Source organism: Bombina bombina, chromosome 3, assembly GCF_027579735.1.
Source record: "Bombina bombina isolate aBomBom1 chromosome 3, aBomBom1.pri, whole genome shotgun sequence".
NCBI lineage: Eukaryota > Metazoa > Chordata > Amphibia > Anura > Bombinatoridae > Bombina > Bombina bombina.
Genome location: NC_069501.1, coordinates 627237888 through 627246291, shown reverse-complemented (window position 1 = coordinate 627246291; position 8404 = coordinate 627237888).

Below are 8404 nucleotides of genomic sequence, written 5' to 3'. Positions count from 1 at the left end.
AAGAAACCAAAAATCCAGCACCTGAAAGTAACAAGGTGTGCACACTTCAGGAATACTGCACTGTACTCCACACAATATAAAGTCACAAAGAAGAAGGTTGGTGCTGCTTCTTCTTTATGACTTTATCATCTGATAAAATGTGTGACGACAGATTAAAGATACCCTTACTCAGGGTCTGTAATCTTGTCTCTTTGAGGGCTGTGCTACGTCCTCTACACCCTCGTTTCCGTGAGGTCTTTTCCCTTTTGGGGGGGCAGTGAGGGAGATCACTGACTCTAGGTAACTGGCAATCGTTTTTTGTTTCCATGACGATTGTCTGTGGCCTGACCCTAAAAAATAGTTTGGAGAGTCGGTATTAGGGTAATGACTTGGCTGTCATTATGATGGTAGGGACTCGGATTATTACTAGGGCCAAGATTATGGCCAAGATTATGGCCAACAGGATGTGAACTTGTGTCAGCATTCATTGCAGGTCTATTGGATGTGGTCTCATGACTACTCTCAAGGACCCTTCTATTGTGCGAGGGGCCCTGGTCTCTATAAAAATTATCTTTCGAGTATCCATGACCATGATTATATGATGATGGATTTGATGTGTGGTGGTAAGCAGAGTTACCTTGTATTTGGTGATGATTTTTAGAGGCACGATTTGATGGAGGTGTTTCTATGTCATATCTAGGATAATGGGAACCATTATAATGCTGTTCAAAATTCACATTCCTACCTTCCTTAGGGCCTCTATGATCAGATCTAGATCTATAGTTCGGACTGTTATAACTAAATTGATGCCCTCTGTTATATTCACCTTGATGTCTATACACACTCTGATCGGGACCGTTAGGCAGATGATCACTACCTTTATGCCAATGGTCATTGCCATTATGAGAATAAGGGTTCTGACCATTGCCTTTCGTCCACTGGTCATTTTTGTTAGAAGACTGATTATTGTTCCAAGTATTTGTATTATGTTTATTTTTATTTTTGTTTTTATTTTTCGAATGATGTACCGTGGTCCACTCATTGGCAGGGCCATTTGTTGGCTCCCCCGCAAATGACTGTTGATCATCCCTATCCTGTGGAATGGCATTCAATTGAGGGTCTGAAGTACCCCTTGAGTGAGGGCTAGGTATATTAGGTCTCTTGTTCTTGTGATATGTATGTATCTGACCTTTTTGGTAATCTTCTTCGTCCCTAATAAGTTTACGGTTTTTAACCGCCATTAGTTCCTTTTGATAAACATCTGTTTTCTGTAAGACCATAGTATTTAGTTCGTCATAGAGATTGGAAGTTTTAAATTTCTCTAGACTCTTTTGAATGGAATCTATTTCTTTAGAAGATTGTTCAACTAAAGTTTTCCTGTGGGCAATCAGGATTTTCAAAAGTGTATTAGAGCATATGGTTAATGCTTTATCCCATTGGAGTTTACAGTAGGATCGTCTTTAAATGAGCAACTTTTGAAAATCCTAAGTCCACGGGGATCTGTTCTTTGTCAATGTATTTCTGCAACATTTCTGCATCTAACCAATGTCTACATTCGACATTGATTGACTCTTCTAGTCTTGCAAAAAGTGCATGAATGGACAAATTCTCAATGGAACAATCAGAGTTAGTTGTAATATTCGTAGATTCAGTGTGCGACACAAGCAGCAATCTCTTGTTATTCCTTTCGCTCACTGAAAGCATTGTGTATAATTAAACCAATAACAAGTGATAATTCAAAACAATTTGAAATAACAAATCACGTGAGTGACTAATAATACAGTGCAATAAGTGAATATTTGGAAGACGATGATAGTAACAAACTCTTGGAAATAAAAATAAAAAATAAACAATATTGTTTATAACAACTAAAAACCACCACTACAAAATATAAATATATTCAGCGTGAATACCAATTGAGATGATAAAAAGACTCATGTAATGAACCGTGGGATAAAACCCTAACGGCTAGATTTAGGAGTTCGGCGGTAGCCGTGAAAACCAGCGTTAGAGGCTCCTAAACGCTGGTTTTGGGGCGCCCGCTGGTATTTGGAGTCAGTGATTAAAGCGTCTAACGCTCACTTTTCAGCCGCGACTTTTCCATACCGCAGATCCCCCTACGCCATTTGCGTATCCTATCTTTCAATGGGATCTTCTAACGCTGGGTATTTAGAGTCGGTTTCTGAAGTGAGCGTTAGAGCTCTAACGACAAGATTCCAGCCGCCTGAAAATAGCAGGAGTTAAGAGCTTTCTGGCTAACGCCGGTTTATAAAGCTCTTAACTACTGTACCCTAAAGTACACTAACACCCATAACCTACCTATGTACCCCTAAAACCGAGCTCCCCCCACATCGCCGCCACTCGATTAAATTTTTAACCCCTAATCTGCCGACCGCCACCTACGTTATACTTATGTACCCCTAATCTGCTACCCCTAACACCGCCGACCCCTGTATTATATTTATTAACCCCTAACCTGCCCCCCACAACATCGCCGCCAGCTACTTAAAATAATTAACCCCTAATCTTCCGACCGCAAAGCGCCGCCACCTACGTTATCCCTATGTACCCCTAATCTGCTACCTCTACACACCGCCGACCCCTATATTATATTTATTAACCCCTAATCTGCCCCCCACAACGTCGCCGACACCTGCCTACACTTATTAACTCCTAATCTGCCGAGCGGACCTGAGCGCTACTATAATAAAGTTATTAACCCCTAATCCGCCTCAATAACCCTATCATAAATAGTATTAACCCCTAATCTGCCCTCCCTAACATCGCCGACACCTAACTTCAATTATTAACCCCTAATCTTCCGATCGGAGCTCACCGCTATTCTAATAAATGTATTAACCCCTAAAGCTAAGTCTAACCCTAACACTAACACCCCCCTAAGTTAAATATAATTTTTATCTAACAAAATAATTAACTCTTATTAAATAAATGATTCCTATTTAAAGCTAAATACTTACCTGTAAAATAAACCCTAATATAGCTACAATATAAATTATAATTATATTATAGCTATTTTAGGATTAATATTTATTTTACAGGCAACTTTGTAATTATTTTAACCAGGTACAATAGCTATTAAATAGTTAAGAACTATTTAATAGTTACCTAGTTAAAATAATAACAAATTTACCTGTAAAATAAATCCTAACCTAAGATATAATTAAACCTAACACTACCCTATCAATAAAATAATTAAATAAACTACCTACAATTACCTACAATTAACCTAACACTACACTATCAATAAATTAATTAAACACAATTCCTACAAATAAATACAATTAAATAAACTAGCTAAAGTACAAAAAATAAAAAAGGAACTAAGTTACAGAAAATAAAAAAATATTACAAACATAAGAAAAATATTACAACAATTTTAAACTAATTACACCTACTCTAAGCCCCCTAATAAAATAACAAAGCCCCCCAAAATAAAAAAATTCCCTACCCTATTCTAAATTAAAAAAGTTACAAGCTCTTTTACCTTACCAGCCCTGAACAGGGCCCTTTGCGGGGCATGCCCCAAGAATTTCAGCTCTTTTGCCTGTAAAAAAAAACATACAATACCCCCCCCCCAACATTACAACCCACCACCCACATACCCCTAATCTAACCAAACCCCCCTTAAATAAACCTAACACTAATCCCCTGAAGATCTTCCTACCTTGTCTTCACCATCCAGGTATCACCGATCCGTCCTGGCTCCAAGATCTTCATCCAACCCAAGCGGGGGTTGGCGATCCATAATCCGGTGCTGAAGAGGTCCAGAAGAGGCTCCAAAGTCTTCCTCCTATCCGGCAAGAAGAGGACATCCGGACCGGCAAACATCTTCTCCAAGCGGCATCTTCGATCTTCTTCCATCCGGAGCGAAGCGGCAGGATCCTGAAGACCTCCAGCGCGGAACATCCATCCGGACCGACGACTGAACGACGAATGACTGTTCCTTTAAGGGACGTCATCCAAGATGGCGTCCCTCGAATTCCGATTGGCTGATAGGATTCTATCAGCCAATCGGAATTAAGGTAGGAATTTTCTGATTGGCTGATGGAATCAGCCAATCAGAATCTAGTTCAATCCGATTGGGCCGATCCAATCAGCCAATCAGATTGAGCTCGCATTCTATTGGCTGATCGGAACAGCCAATAGAATGTGAGCTCACTCTGATTGGCTGATTGGATCAGCCAATCGGATTGAACTTGATTCTGATTGGCTGATTCCATCAGCCAATCAGAATATTCCTACCTTAATTCCGATTGGCTGATAGAATCCTATCAGCCAATCGGAATTCGAGGGACGCCATCTTGGATGACGTCCCTTAAAGGAACAGTCATTCGTCGTTCAGTCGTCGGTCCGGATGGATAGTTCCGCGCTGGAGGTCTTTCAGGATCCTGCCACTTCGCTCCGGATGGAAGAAGATCGAAGATGCCGCTTGGAGAAGATGTTTGCCGGTCCGGATTGTCCTCTTCTTGCCGGATAGGAGGAAGACTTTGGAGCCTCTTCTGGACCTCTTCAGCACCGGATTATGGATCGCCAACCCCCGCTTGGGTTGGATGAAGATCTTGGAGCAGGACGGATCGGTGATACCTGGATGGTGAAGACAAGGTAGGAAGATCTTCAGGGGATTAGGTGTTAGGTTTATTTAAGGGGGGTTTGGGTTAGATTAGGGGTATGTGGGTGGTGGGTTGTAATGTTGGGGGGGGGGGTATTGTATGTTTTTTTTTACAGGCAAAAGAGCTGAACTTCTTGGGGCATGCCCGCAAAGGGCCCTGTTCAGGGCTGGTAAGGTAAAAGAGCTTGTAACTTTTTTAATTTAGAATAGGGTAGGGAATTTTTTATTTTGGGGGGCTTTGTTATTTTATTAGGGGGCTTAGAGTAGGTGTAATTAGTTTAAAATTGTTGTAATATTTTTCTTATGTTTGTAAATATTTTTTTATTTTCTGTAACTTAGTTCTTTTTTATTTGTTGTACTTTAGCTAGTTTATTTAATTGTATTTATTTGTAGGAATTGTGTTTAATTAATTTATTGATAGTGTAGTGTTAGGTTAATTGTAGGTAATTGTAGGTAGTTTATTTAATTATTTTATTGATAGGGTAGTGTTAGGTTTAATTATATCTTAGGTTAGGATTTATTTTACAGGTAAATTTTGTTATTATTTTAACTAGGTAACTATTAAATAGTTCTAACTATTTAATAGCTATTGTACCTGGTTAAAATAATTACAAAGTTGCCTGTAAAATAAATATTAATCCTAAAATAGCTATAATATAATTATAATTTATATTGTAGCTATATTAGGATTTATTTTACAGGTAAGTATTTAGCTTTAAATAGGAAATCATTTATTTAATAAGAGTTAATTTATTTCGTTAGATAAAAATTATATTTAACTTAGGGGGGTGTTAGTGTTAGGGTTAGACTTAGCTTTAGGGGTTAATCCATTTATTAGAATAGCGGTGAGCTCCGATTGGAAGATTAGGGGTTAATAATTGAAGGTAGGTGTCGGCGATGTTAGGGAGGGCAGATTAGGGGTTAATACTATTTATGATAGGGTTAGTGAGGCGGATTAGGGGTTAATAACTTTATTATAGTAGCGCTCAGGTCCGCTCGGCAGATTAGGGGTTAATAAGTGTAGTTAGGTGGAGGCGACGTTGTGGGGGGCAGATTAGGGGTTAATAAATATAATATAGGGGTCGGCGATGTTAGGGCAGCAGATTAGGGGTACATAGGGATAACGTAGGTTGCGGCGGTTTACGGAGCGGCAGATTAGGGGTTTAAAAAATATGCAGGGGTCAGCGATAGCGGGGGGCGGCAGATTAGGGGTTAATAAGTGTAAGGTTAGGGGGTCTTTAGACTCGGGGTACATGTTAGAGTGTTAGGTGCAGACGTAGGAAGTGTTTCCCCATAGGAAACAATGGGGCAGCGTTAGGAGCTGAAGCTGCTTTTTTGCAGGTGTTAGGTTTTTTTTTCAGCTCAAACAGCCCCATTGTTTCCTATGGGGGGAATCGTGCACGAGCACGTTTTTGAGGCCGGCCGCGTCCGTAAGCAACTCTGGTATCGAGAGTTGCATTTGCGGTAAAAATGCTCTACGCTCCTTTTTTGGAGCCTAACGCAGCATTTGATTAACTCTCGATACCAGAGTTAAATTTATGGTGGCGGCCAGAAAAAAGCCGCGGAGCGTTAACAGCCTTTTACCCGCCGAACTCCAATCTAGGCCTAAAGGTCTAAGTGAGACACTCCTAAGAGAGATACAAAAAGCACAAGCGTGTACATATGACCCTATAGAAATAAAGGGAAGTAATAACAAATACGTGATATAATCGTGTGACTAACTGACCGAAAGATATTGTAACAACCAAAGTCAACAAAATCAAATACAGCAAAAACTTAAGCGGCCATAGCCTATGAAAATTATTAAAGCAATAATGCTTGGTACCACTACGGATCACCAATCAAAAATAAATATATTGAACGTAAATGGTAGTTGCAATAATATAAAGGCTCATATATTACACCGTGGAGATCCTAATGATCTATGTGAACCCCCCTATAAGATATATGAAGTGATATAAAAGGTGGAGAAATGTATAAAACCCTGTAAGGAAAGAGGTTAGTAGTTGCACATACGTGATAATGTGATAGTGTACAATTCGTGTGGCAAAGAGTAAAATAAATATTACAACAACTATAGAAATATAAAACAATTACTCAACACATGATCCAAATCAAATGCAACAAAAACTTCGTCGGCCGTAGCCTAGGAAAATGACTGATGGAATAGAGCAAATGAGTCTCTAAAGAAGTGCGCAGATGATCACAGAGTCAGGGATAGTAGCTGATTCGGAACGGACCAGGCAGCACTCTTAGAAGTGGAGGATGAACATCGGGTAACCTTGAAGGAGACAGATAGAAGAGGCGCCTCATGGGAAAAGTATCGTCTAAAGCAACCAGTCGAAGGTAGAGCAGACAGGTCCCCCCACAGTGTAATACTCACAAGAGTAGCGGTACAAACGTGTACCGAAGCAGGCAGGACGGGACCAAAAGTCGCCCGTCAGACAAGCGTGGACTCGGATCACTGGAAGCAGACGTCACTCAACGGACAGCGTCAGAGCGTAAACCAGCAGAGGAGCCAATGGGACAGGTTGAATCTCGGCAAAGGGACCTCAAAGGAAACCGTCAGGACAGAAGACCGAACAATATTGCCAGCGGCAAAGAAAGATATAGTTTACCCTTCAGCTTGAACATTGGTCTTGCCAGCACTGTGGGATCAGAGGATACAGGTGACAGATTACCTTGGTTTTACTTTTACTTTGATGTGACTTATAAGTGTTCCTCAGCTTTAAGTGAGGTGTTTTATTGTAAGTGTGCATTTGGCTTTTTGATTTGACTGAGTGCCTTTTAAACACCATCTACGCTTAGTTAGATCTATTGTGTGGTGCTTCTTTCCCTACCCTTTTGCATCTTTCAGCTTGTTTCTACCTGCTCCAGTGAGGAGGATATTTAGAAACTGGGCATGCAAAACTGATCTGAGCTTTTTTGAATCTCAGCGCTCTCACAGGAGCAATACGAAGCGGAGCTAAGTATTACCCATATCCTACTATACAGTATATATACAGTATATATATATATATATATATATATATATATATATATATATATATATATATATACACAAGATATATGAAGGCACTCACTGGTCTTTTTAAGCTGTATTTAATGGAAAAAACATTTTTATTAAATACACCTTGAAAAGACCAGTGAGTGCCTTCATATATCTTGTATATTTAAAGGGGCACTGAACCCAAATTCTTTCTTTCATGATTCAGATACATCATGCAATTTTAAGCAACTTTCTAATTTACTTCTATTATCAAATTTTCCTCGTTCTCTTGCTATCTTTATTTGAAAAAGAAGGCATCTAAGCTCAGGAGCCAGCAAATTTTTGGTTCAGAACCATGGACAGTACTTGTTTATTAGTGCTGTCCAATTAGCAAGGACAACCCAGGTTGTTCACCAAAAATGGGCCAGCATCTAAACTTACATTCTTGCTTTTCAAATAAACATACCAAGAGAATGAAGAAAATTTGATAATAGGAGTAAATTAGAAAGTTGCTTAAAATTGCATGCTCTATCTGAATCACGAAAGAAAAAAATTGGGTTCAGTGTCCCTTTAACCTGCTGGCACCCTGGCAGTTGCCTACTAGGTGAGACTGCATCCTTTTGTACTTAGTATATATATATATACATATACACTATCACAGCAGACCGCACTCTCACCTAAGCGTCAACTACCAGGGTGCAGGCAAGCAAAGTAATAGGTGCATAATCAGCATGCACTCACTGGATTTAAAAAAAAAGTGCTTTTATTGGCTCACAATTTGTGACGTTTCGGGGTTCTCACCCCTT